Here is a 13114-nt window from a genome sequence, read left to right on the forward strand (position 1 = left end):
ACAGTGAGCTTCTGGGGGAAGGAAAGGAAAGGTAGAATACCTCTGAGGAGGTGCAGCTGGTAGTGTGACTTCCTACAGATGTCTGAGATGTGAGGAGAGGAGAAGAGTGTGGAGTCAGAGATTACCCCAAGGTTTTTAGCCTCGCAGGTAGGAGCAGGAGGGGGGCCAAGAGCGGCCGGCCAGAGAGCGACAGAAACTATACATTTAGTTTAGTAATAAATAAGGTCTTCCTTGAGGTAAAATGCAATCATTATAGGATTGTTTGCTTTCCTTACCTAAATGGTAACAAATGTATATTCTTCTAAAGGAACAATCAGTGGGTGTAATCCCTGTACCTATGATCTGTAGTAAAAAGAAATATACCTTTTAACAATACCTGTCTTGTGTCTACCCATTGGACATTTCTTTATGTAATTTATTTGTTATTAACTACATTTGATTCATGCTATCGTTATTCAGTTGAGGAATGTGCAACTAAATATCACTCGCATCCTATTTTAAAACAACTATGATCACGCTGCATCATGTTATTACAGTGCTCATTACTGAGACAAAGTCAGTGCTAATAGCCATGCCATCTCGCAAAGCTTTGAATAACAATTATGCACAGTTTGAAACACTCATTTGGTTTCCCAGCGCATCTCTCTAACGTTCCATACCAGAATGCTGCTGTGTGGAACACGATAGGCACGTGATTACGCGACGGAAATCTTTTTTTTCTCTTCCATTTGCCTGAGTGTGCGTTCCATATTACCGCTTTTGGCCTTCTTCTGTCTTCTCTTCAAACCAATAAACCTTAATGAGTCTTTGTTGTGAAGTTGATGTTCCTTCTGCCAATGTGCCGCTAGAGGCATTCTTGGGTCTTGACTGGTGATAGACGAAATATGCTCACATATTCTCCTTTTGAGATTTCTAATCGTACTTCTCATATAGAGTTTCTTGCATTTTCATATCAGTGCATAGACAACAGGTTGGGATTGGGAATTAATGACTTCATTAATAGACCATTTTGAACCAGTCTCGTTCACATATTCTGTAGTATTTTGTGTGCATACCTTCACAGGGCACACATGCCACATTTAAAAAAAAAAAACTCATTCTCGGGTTTAGCCAGTTCACATTACTCTGTATAGTTGGTGTATTCATAAATGATAGACTCAGAATATTTTTCAATGTCTGTGACTTTTTAAATACAATTCTCAGATTCATATCCAAATGTTTTGACAAATCCTTGTCTAACAATAACATACACCAATGTTTTTTAGAATCCTTTTGATTTTATAGTGTTTCTCACACTATTTTGTAATAAATTGCACTTTGGAAACTTGAGATTCCATTTAATTTCTCCTTCTTGTTGTGAGGGTGTTTTCTCTATCCATATTTGAGGCTTTGCTAAACCCTTTCTGCACATTCTCTCTGGAATAACCTCTCTGATGAAACCGCTCCTTCAGTAACTTGGATTCTGATTGGAAACGATAGTCGGTACAGCAGTTTCTGTGGGCACGTATAAATTCTCCAGACAGAATATTGCTTATGACTCTCTTATGGTGACAGCTGGAAGCATGTAGAGTCGAGTTGACTTCTGTAGGTTTTCTGTATGTGCACGTCAAAAGTTGTTGGACAGCTACATATATCTCTAAATCCAGAAAGCTAATTTTGTCTGTATCTGAGTTGCATGCAAATATTATACCCAAATAATTTTGATTGATTTATCGATTGAATTGCTCCAACTCTTCACTGCTACCTTTCCATATTGCAAATATATCATCTGTGTATCTAGTCCAGAGGGATACTTTATCCCCAAATAGTACATTAGTGTATATTACGTCTTCTTCCTACATGGCCATAAAGAGATTCGCTAAAGCAGGGGCATATCTGGTGCCCATTGCGACCCCTTCTTTCTGCTGGTAAAAGGTGTTATTAAAAATAAATGTGTTGTGTTCCAATGTAAGCTGCAACATTTCTCTCAACATTTTGCAATGGTGAAAGTGAGACGCTGAGCTATCCCTATAGATATGTTGTATAGTGCGTATTGCAAGTTCATGACGTATAGACGCGAACAGGGCTTGTACATGAAAAGTCACGAGAAGTTGCTTTATTTGCCAGTTCAGTCCCTTCAAAATATTCAATAGACTTGTCGAATTTTTCAGATAAGATTTGATGCCAACAACATGTGGTGCAAGTAATTCATTGATGTATTCCAACAGTGGCTGATTGGCCCAGCCAATGTCTTCTAAAATAGTTCTTCCCTCAGGAATCTTGTCAAATGGCTGTTACGCTCACCTGGTATCCACGGGGGCTCCACATGATACTGAATGGAGGTCTGAGCGCTATCCCAGACCCCTCTCTGCTTGGTTATGTGCCAAATGTTGTGTAGCGCCTATAACAAGAGAATGTAGGGTTAAGATACTGGTTCTGTGATGGGTGAACTCCCACCTCCCTCTGGTCCAAATCCCCTTTGTTGGGGTTATTGCTCACCTTAGGTTTTTGTGCGTTGAACTCTACGTCCTGCATCTCTGTGCAGGGGCGCATGGTTGGTGCGGGTGTTCCGTGGACCTAGTTCCTTCACTGGTCCGTGTGCCCTTATGTCGGGTCCAAACTCTGCTTGCTGTCTTCCAGGTGAGTTATAATGTTTTTTCCGTCTTTATTCTGTCTCTTTCTTTCCCTTATTTTCTCTGTCTTCTCTGCGTCTTGCTCCACTTCGCTGTTCCCTAACAATGTCTCTTCTTATTTTCACAGGGATTGGTGCAATCTCGGAGTTGCTGCGCCGATGGCGAAGACCACAGTGAGTTATTGATGCGCAGAGCGCTGCACTCTTTATTTTTGTTAATTGCTAACCTGTGTTCTCTTCCCTTCTTTGTACAGGTTGCGGTGATGTTCCGGAGTGATGAGCGATCAAAGCGCTGCTTCCCAGGTAAGTGCTTTGTTATTGCTGACCTTGTTCCTTCTCCCTTGCAGGTTATGATGAAACCCATAGATGGGCGAGGTAAGAGAAGCGCAGGGTGCTGCCAGGACTCACTGCTTGCCCAGGTAAGAATTGTTATTAATGCTATCCTTGTTTCTTTACCTTTGCAAGTTGCGGAAAACTCCGGAGATGGGCGAGGTAAGCGAAGCACAGGATGGATTCAAGACTGGTTACTTCACAGGTAAGTGTTCTTGCTTGCTAATGCTGTTCTTGTTCTTCCAGGTTATTAATGGAATCCAGATCTAAGGGCTTCAGGATCGGGCCGCCGGAGAAGCAGATGAGCAGGAGCTGGACACGATGAGCTTTACGCTGCAGGAGTGCAGAATAACGCAAAGCGTGTTCTGCTGTTTGAGTGTTGTTTAAATAGCCCAAGTAAAGTAGTTCCAGGCCAAGTAGATCCAGGCCCTGCCACACCCAAAACACTAGACCGCATGGCTTGGTTCTAAAGAACTGAGCTGTGCAGTAGGCCTCCATGTTGGATTAAGGTCCAAAACTGGTATTGCTTTATTCCTGATAATGAGCCTGGCACCAAAGGCGCCATGACTGACTCCATGCATGTTTCTGATGGAGATTTAAGGTCCTTGGGGCCAGTGTGAAGGGCTTTTGCCCCAATGCTGCCAGGGCATGTTATACCTGAGGGAGTCAGGGGGATGGATCGTGACAGCCCTCACGCCTAAGGCCCCTCTCAAGGTATTTCATCCATCCGGCCCTGGTTTGGTCAGATGGTTCAGATGAAATCGGCTTACCAGGCATGGCGCATGGACGTGCTCGCTAGGTTCCCATGTCCTGTCCAGATGGCCGTATCCCTTCCAGTCCACTAAGTAATATAACTTGGACCTGGTGAGTTTAGAATCTAGGATGTTCTTGACTTCAAATTTGGGTTCTTTGTTAACCAGTACCAGATTTGGTGGTGTTTGGACCCGAGTTCCAGGCTGAACAGGTTTTAAGAGTGACACGTGGAATACGGGATGGATCTGCATATTTGGTGGTAAAGCTAGTTTTACTGCCACAGGATTTATAATAGCCTTGATGGTATAGGGCCCCAGATATCTGGGACAAAATGTTCGAGTTCCTCTTATGGGTACGTGCCGAGATGCCAACCAGACTTCATCTCTGACTTGGTAGTCTGGGGCTTTTCTTCGGTGTTGATCAGATAGACTTTTCTTTCCTTCTTTGGCTTGGGTCAAGTGATCTGCTGCCTTTTTGAAGGCTTGAGTGATGGTCGTATGTAAAGTCTTTACCGCAGGCATTTCCAAGGCCATGGGGGTATCTAATTCGGAAGTACGTGGGTGCCTTCCATATACGGTATAGAATGGACTCTGTCCAGTACTGGTGTGTAGCACATCCTTCCAGCTTTCTTCCACTTGATGTAACATACACCATAGGCATTGCTCTAGTGTCTGATTCGTCCGCTCCATTTGGTCATCAGTTTGGGGATGCTGGTTAGTGGATAGACGAATATCGATTTGGGAAATTGCACAACTCTTCCTCCAGAAGTTAGACACAAACTGACTCCCTCGGTCAGAAATCAGGACGGAGGGGAAACCATATGTAATAGTACGATTTTCTCTAAAAACACCTTTGCCAGACTGGATGCGTTTGGTAGACCCTTAAGTGGAATGAAATGGGCTATTTTACAGAATAGGTCAACAACCACTAGGATAGTGTTGAACCCTTGACAGGGAGGCAGATCTGTGATGAAATCGAGGGAGAGTGTTGCCAAGGTGCAGGTGGAATATCCAGGGGTTGAAGAAGGGCCGCAGGGCTTTGTTTCCGGGATTTATTCTGTGCACAAATGCCACATGACAGAATAAACTGCGTAATGTCCTTTCACCAGGTCGGCCACCAATAACTTCTTTTCACCTTGGCTACAGTCTTGGCAATTCCTGGATGTCCTTCTATCAGGGGGTTGTGATAACCGGAAATGACTTGTTCTTGTAGTGCCTTATTCAGTAGATATAAACGCCCTCTGAAATATGGGAGTTGGTTCTTTGTTGTGTAATGTTCACCTTGAGTGGTCCAGTCTTGTAGAGCCTCAGTGTTCATTAGGAGCCAAATTTCCTTTTGGAGTTCGTCCAGTGATGACGTTGTTGTAAATCCTAGTAGTTTGTCACCTGGAATAATGGCCACCGGGTCTGGGGTTGAATATGCGTTCTCATCAATACCCATACAGGATAGGGCGTTGACTTTTCCGTTCTGGACTCCAGGTCGGTACGTGATTATGTAATCATATTCTGCAAAGAATAAAGCCCATCGGAGTTGACGGGATGATTGAGTCTTTGCCATCTTGAGGTATTGCAGGTTGCAATGGTCAGTGATTACTGTGATGGTATGTCTGGTGCCTAGGAGGTAATGCCGATAAGCCTTATAGGCTGCCTTGATTGCTAGGAGTTCCTTGTCTGTTATAGCATAGTTAAGTTCAGGTGTAGCACATGCTCGCGACCAAAGGCCACAGGATGTAACTGTTTCGGGATCCCTTTGGGAAAGAACAGCCCCATTGCCATGCTGGAGGCATCTGTTTCATTACATATGGGAGATCTGGGCGGGGGTGTCGTAGCACCGGGGCTGAGGTAAATCTTTTCTCGAGTTCCGGAAGGCCTTCTCTGCCTCTTCTGTCCACTGAAAAATTTTGATGATTTTTCGTAATAAAGAAGTGATCGGGTGCGCAATCTGGGAATAACCCGGGATGAATCAGCGATAAAAGTTTGCAAAGCCAAGCATACTTTGGACACCTTTGACTTAAGATGGTCATGGCCAGCTGAGGATGGCGTCTACTTTGTGCATATCCATCCGGACGCCTCTGGGAGTGAGGACAAAACCAAGGAACTCGACTTAGGTGACATGGAAGGAGCATTTTCAAGTTTGGCGTATAGCTGGTGCTGTCGGGTTTTGCAAGGACAAAACGAATGTGCCTGACATGGTCCTGTTTAGAAGAGGAGTACACCAAGATGTTGTCGATGTAAACTAGGGCACATACGTCGATCAATTCCCGTAGTACCTCGTTCATGAAGTACTTGAACACGGCGGGAGCGTTGCAAAGCCCAAAGGGCATCACCTGATGTTCATACAGCCCATACTTAGTACGAAAGGCGGTCTTCCATTCGTCTCCATTATTTACACACACGAGATGGTATGCCCCCCTGAGGTCCAATTTGGTGTAAATTTGGGCATCCTTGACTTGGTTCAGCAGTTCTGGGATAAGGGGTAGAGGATAATGGTTTTGAACTGTTACCTGGTTTAGTGCGCAGTAGTCGATGCACGTTCTCAAGTCCCCTCCTTCTTGGGACTGAAGAATACGGGCGAGGCTGCCGGGGATTTGGACGGGCGGATAATACCGGTTGCCAGGTATTGGTCCAGATATGATTTCAAGTGGAGATATTCCGGTTCGGTGATTGCATAAATTCGGCTACAGGGAATTTGTGCACCAGGTACGAGGTTGATCTGACAGTCATATGGCCCGTTAGGGGGTAAGGTATTAGCCTGTTCTTTTTGTAAAACATCTTGGAAATTGTGGTATTCGCTTACACCTCGTACCAACGCCTCTTTATATTGGACAGGTGTCTCTGGGTCAGACAATGGCATTTCCACTTGGTAGAACGCATGAGCACACTCATTGGAGAAGGCTAATTTTTTGGCACGCAAGTCGATGTAAGGATTGTGAGCCACCAACCATGGCATCCCTAGAATCACCCGGAACTGAGGGGCCTTGATAAGGTCAAAGGCAATGGCTTCCCTATGTCCGTCTTGGCACAGAAGGGTCAATTCTGCTGTGCGTTGAGTTACAGGACCAGAAGCTATCTCCGTGCCATCAACAGTGGTGACCTTCTGAGTTGTCGTTTTCGGACAGAGGGGAAGCCCCATCCTTGTTGCCAGGCCTTGGTCTATGTAGTTACCAATGGCTCCGCTGTCTATGTATGCCTCCACAGCATGCATCCCAGATGGTTGTTGGTGACTGATCAAAATCACAGGCAGGGCAAGGTGTGAGGTCTGTGGCTCTTTTCCTTCGCTCGACAAACGGACCTCTACGCTTGCCGGGCCTGGAAGTTTTCCAACTCTTGTTCTCCTCCTTCTTTCTCTGTAGCTCCAACTGTTCTCTTAGGGGGTTTTACTGGACATTCTCTGAGGACGTAACCTGATTTCCGGTAGTACAGGCATAATTGCTGTTGTCTCCTTTTGTCTCTTTCGGCCTTGGTTAATGGGCTCCGTACCCCCCCCAATTTGCATGGGTTCTGAAGTGTTTTCTGATGAACGCGGAATGTTCACCTTTGAGCGTAAATACACAGTCCGATTCTCTGTTATGGCTCGATCTGTCCTTCGATCTTGCAGCTTGTGGTCTCGCTGCACCTCTAGGTTGATGAAATCTACACAGTCCGTTGGCGGGTTTACCACCTGAGCTAGGACGTCTTTCAATTCCCCCCCCCAAAATCCTCAATGGAATAACGTTGTTCGTTTCTCCTCAGGCTTTTGTAGCTTGGGAAGGAAATACATGGTTGGCAGTGTTGGCTCTTTCACGTTCATGAAATCGCTCTCTCATCTGTGATCTGACCTTGTCTATGCCATTTCCTTATATGTTCTAGTAGCTCTAATACAACTTCCTTGGTTGGATTTGAAGGTAGAGTAACATAATATCCTGGAGTTTCAAGGTGTTTACGTGCCATTTCTATATAGTCCTCCCAGTTCTGAATCACTATATTTCCAACTTCATCAGCTTCTTTGAAGACAATTTGGTCATCTCCCTTAAGTGTCTTGAGTGCAAATCTCTCATCCTTGGTCAGGTTACCCTGACTGGTTGTTGCCAGCTGATCTAGTTTGAAGCTCTTACCTAGATCACTGATGTCTTTAGTTACAGCTCTAGAGTATCTATCATGTTTTCTTGACCTTATTGCTGGGTAAATCTGGACTTAGTTCTTAATTCTCGCATGTCATAACTGATTGGGTTAATCTATAATTTGCTGAGCAAGTTCTGCATTTCATAGTTCTCATATTCGTTAATAGATCGTATTAAGAAAGTGTTCTCTATGTCAGATATCGTCAAGGGGCTTGGTATCAACTATTCAAGTTTCTCTTGCCTGATTTCTGCATTAGTTGCAAAAAACTTTTTTAGTTTCAGCTTCCGAGTAAACTTAAATAGATCAATTTGGATTTCTATTGGGTCTAGTGTGGCACTTGGTGCGAATGAAAAACTCTTGTCCAAAACATTCCGTTCTTCTGTGGTGATTGCCCTAACCGATAAATTGTAAACCAAATCATTCAATTGTTCTTGTTGCTCATGACTCTCGTGTTCGCCCTGGTTAACCTTTTCTTTGTTTCTGGTTTGTTTCTGGGATTTAATAGACGGCTTTCCCTCCCTCCTTCCTCTGCTCCTGTGAGAGGTATTGAAGTCATTGTTGGTGATGGAATCTTAAAACGGACTTGCTTACTGGGTAATACCCTGTTTCCTTTTTTGTATCTCTTAATTTGATTCATATACCCTTCATGTGGTGTCACTGTAGCAGCACTGCTCCCAGTTTCTACAATCTCTAAAGCTGACTCAGCATCTGAGCTGGCAGTAGATGCACTGGGAGTGCTTGCCCCCGAACTAGGAAGTGATTTGGAGTCATATTTAGTTTGAAACATAAAAATACGGTCATCTATATAATCACGCTTGTCACAGTAATATTTTCTCAATGTTCTCATTTTTACTTCATCTTCATGTTCTTTCAAGATCTCATCATCTTCTTGTAATTCTTTTCCTTAGTAGTTTCTGGAGAATTCATCTCTGCAATTTCTTTTTTTATCATCTAAATTTGTTCTACAATTCTTCCATGCTCTCTCGTGGCATGCTCAATCCATAGCTCAGGCATGATCTTCGAGCTACTGTTTACATTTGATTCCCACTTATTTGCAAGATCTGAGCCCTACTCGTTATGGAAATCCGGAAAAATTAAAATTCTCTGACCTCTCAGAATTTGTTTATTTTTAATGTAGTTTTTAAGTGAGACCATTTCCCAGTATTTATTTATCTCACATATTGATGCCCTCTCCAACTTTATACATTTGTTACGTAAATCCTCTTTGATGCTTGTTGCGGGCCTGAATGCATGCTCTGTGCTGCCTCTGGGAGCAAATAACATGTTAGCATCCTCCAATTCTAATTCACACTAATTCCTTAGTAGGATAGTTTTGTTTTGGTGAGAGTTGGAGGTGAGGACAGAGAGAGATTAAGATGGAACAGGGGGAAAGAAGCTGTAGTGAGGTGACCAAGAGCAAAAAAAACAAGAAATGTGGATTACATCAGTGAGGAGGTGGTGAAGAGAAACATTTGAGGGTATGAGGTGGCTCAAGTGATAGCTGAAGGAGAAGAAGGGGAGGAGAGGTATCACGTGGAGTAGCATCATTTCATAACATAGAATACCACATAACACACAAAATGTATATATTCTGCATCACTGCCATGTCAGTTATTGGTGAACATTTTATGCAGTGCCATGGTCATATCATTTGCACCGCTCCTCTCAATGACTGCCAAAAATTATGTAGTCAGCACAAGATTAAACTCAAGTTTGATTAGGCTTAAACTTGTACCTGATTTTTTGGCAGTGTCAAAAACCATCACATGGTAGCTGTGAGGATCTATTAAAAACTAGATAGTGTAGTATAATATAGCATAAAATGGCATGGCATGGTATAAAAACTTATGACATGTATAACATAGCATAACATGATATGGCATGTGTAAGGGAGGCATGGTATCATGAGGTTAGGTGGAACACCTGATGGATGAACACACTTTGGCTTGCAAACACAGTTAGGCGGCTTGCTCTGCCCTCCAGAGCCTTCTTGGCTCTTCAAGTCTGAATCACAAGTTCACATGTTTAACCTCTCTGGTTCCTCTCACCCAAGTCCAGGTCATCCATAAACCTTCCACAGAGTTTCAGCAAAACAGTTTCTAAGTATAGTATTTGATCTCCCTTCCCCAAGCTTTCTTCACACTCTGCACTATGGGTTCCCCTCAGTCGGGCTCAAACATCCTTTCGTATTTTGATTTTGCTGTTGAAGACTTTCAAAACTGGGAAGATTTTCACTCTCACCTGCACATGACCACTTCGACCCACCTTTCTTGCTTTACTTTCTCTTTACATATTTTCCTTCAGTTCCAATGTCTTTTGGAAAAAGTACTTGTTACGTATGACTTGCTTTTCAAACGAGTCTCCCTCAGTCGGGCTTGAACCCTCCTTTTACTTTCATTCATGGGTCTCCCTCGGTCAGGCTTGGATCCTCCTTTTACTTTCACACATGGGTCTCCGCTGGTTGGGCTCAGAACCTTCTCTTGCTTTTCACACTGGTCTCCCTCAGTCGGGCTCAGACCCTCCTTTCGTTCTCATGTCAAATTCAACAAAACAAAGTTCAACAGTTTGTGAGGTTTTCACTTAACGCTCATCTCTTACTTCCTGCTGCCTCTACAGCTTAAAAACATTTCACAGAGATGTTCGATTGGGCAATTTCACTTTGCCGGACCACTCAGCTACTTTCTATTTTGTATTCACAGTTCTTAACAATAGAGTCACTTTCTCTTGCGGTTTATCAGTGCTCGCGTAACCTTCATCGCTTGCATACTGTCACAAGCATTTCAATTAAACACAGACCAGGATTTCTTTGCATCCTTCAACTCACTGGCCATGTTAAGATGCTTTCCGTCTTTCGCGCCTTTGATGTATGAGTCAAGGTTGTTACCATTGCCGCTTCTGTGCCTCCCCAATTCTGTCGTTCACCCAGTAGGGTGATTGGTAACCTTTGTAGCAATTGGAAAACTCCTCCCTTCCAGCTGAGCTGTCATGCGCAATCCTCATGGCCTTTCGGAAATAATGATCTCTCGCCGGGAGGGGGGGGGGCGTGCTCTGGCTTCCTGACTCTTCGGATTAACCCCTCGGTTTGCCACTCTCCTTCGCCTGGTTCGCCATAGCCCTGGAGAGACTGCTCCTTCTCATGCATCACCCTGCTCAAAGTGTGTCTCAGTGTTCCAGCTTTTAACCATGTGGGGAGAGACAATAGATATCTGGTTTATGTGATTAAAGTCAAACCCTGCATGATCTCACTCGAGGGACATGTCCAATGTATTGCATTTGTGGTAATCCTTTCAGACTTTGACCTCCTCTTCCTCGGCCCAGTGTTTTTGTAGGAAAGGGGGGATCTGGAAATCTGGAATATCTTATAAAATAGGATTGGGTAGGGGTATGGGAAAGGGGGCAGTATCGCATCTCACCATCAGGAATCCCTCCTCCACCACCCGAGGACGCCTCACCCAGGAGATCCTCCCGCACTTGTCCACCCCCACAGTCTGGATCCAAAGGCAATGGCTGTGCCCTGGCACCTTGAACAAGGGGTCCCCGGGTTCTGGGCAGTGAAACACCCTCTGGTTTTTCACACATGGCAATGCGTAGGACCACATAGCATGAGCTAGGATAGAATATGATAACATCATGCCATATAATAAAATAACACAGGATTTCAATGCATTGGCATCACTTGGCATAGCATAGCATAACTTCATAACATACCGCATAACACCCCGATGTGTATATTCTGCAGCACCTCTGAGTCAGATACCAGTGAAAACTGAATGTGGTGGCACTGTCATTAAAGTCACATCTTCCTGCACTGCTTCTCTCAGTGAATGCCATGAATGTATGTATTTAGCACATGATTAACTTGGCAATATTTGCTTTTTCTTTCTCTCCACCTGCTGGCTCAGGAACCTCTCAAAAGAGGATGAGAGAAGGATATTTGTAAGCTTCACGCGCATCCGCAGCCTGCCAGGCCTCAGCTGATGTTAGCTCCTGTAGCCTGGAGAGCCGGCATTTCTCTTTTAACCTTTCTGTGTTGATGAGCTGCGAACGTTGCTGAAATCTCTGATCAGAACTGAAAACTTGGATAAGAACATACAGAAGAACAATTGTGACCCTTAATATCGACCAAAGAAGAAAGTCCACATATCAGACTTTTATTAATTGAGAACACTAAACCTGATGTAAAACACTATATACGAATGTGTTTCATTTAGAATTCTATGTAGCACAGTCACCTATGATATATAGAAAGAAAACAGGTTACCCCTCCCTTTAGCACTAACTTGATTCACAGTAGCACAATCAGCCCAACACTGCAAATGTCATCAGCTTTTTAGCATCAGAGCAATAATTTCAAAAAATATATTTATTTTTCCATTTCTATAAAAAACCTTTCATACAAATATACTCATCCTCTACTACTATGCAGATCATCTTCTAAATTGCATTCACAAAAACAGACATCATTTGTGTCAATTAATACACAACAGATGTTCCAAGGTTTTTTAAAATACAATAACGACATGTAACACAATACATCAAGCAGAGTGTAGTCAATATGACATACCACAACCTGCTCTGACTAATCTCTTTATCTTCTCTTCATTTCATCATGTACTTTTCTGTAGTGGTGTGGGAAGGAAAATGATTGACCTTATTGGAAAAAACAAGTCAATTAATGGTGTCTAGTCCAATCTTGTTTGACAGTGTGTGTTTCGGCCACTTTTGTTGAGATACGCCTTTCCCCTGCGTTCTCACGTTGTTTAATATTGAGCCTTCTACAGGACAAAATTGCTTGCTAGATCTGTAACTAAATCCGGTATGCCCCCTGTTTCTGTATGCCAAACTACAAGACAAAAATACAAAAATACGCAAACCTATTATTTAAAAAAATGCTCTGTGCTATTTCAGAAAATCTCAATGTATTATGTGTGTCACCTACTAACTGTATTCTTACAATAACACGTGCTGGGGAGGCTTCTATTCTTTCAAAGCTTTCAAAATATTTCTCTCTTCAATACTCAAGTCTAGTCATGTTCCACACCAATGGATTGACAAACCATTTGTTTAGATGCATGTTTAATTATTCATTTATTTCAGAAAAGGGAGTTTTTTTGTCACAGGCCATCCAACATTGAAATGCTATCATTAGTCACTCATTGTAAACTTTTTCCTTTTCTCTTCTAGTTGCCTCAGTCCTAGTCAGCTTGTTTCTCTGTTCTGGCTGTTCCAATAAAATATTAAGGCACCAAGAGGGCATGAAGTTTCCTAATCCTTATCTTCCTGTTTTTCCTCGAGATCCATGGATTATGTTTCTTTTTAT

Source organism: Ambystoma mexicanum, chromosome 9 (assembly GCF_040938575.1).
Source record: "Ambystoma mexicanum isolate Mex_15411 chromosome 9, UKY_AmexF1_1, whole genome shotgun sequence".
NCBI classification, from domain to species: Eukaryota; Metazoa; Chordata; class Amphibia; order Caudata; family Ambystomatidae; genus Ambystoma; species Ambystoma mexicanum.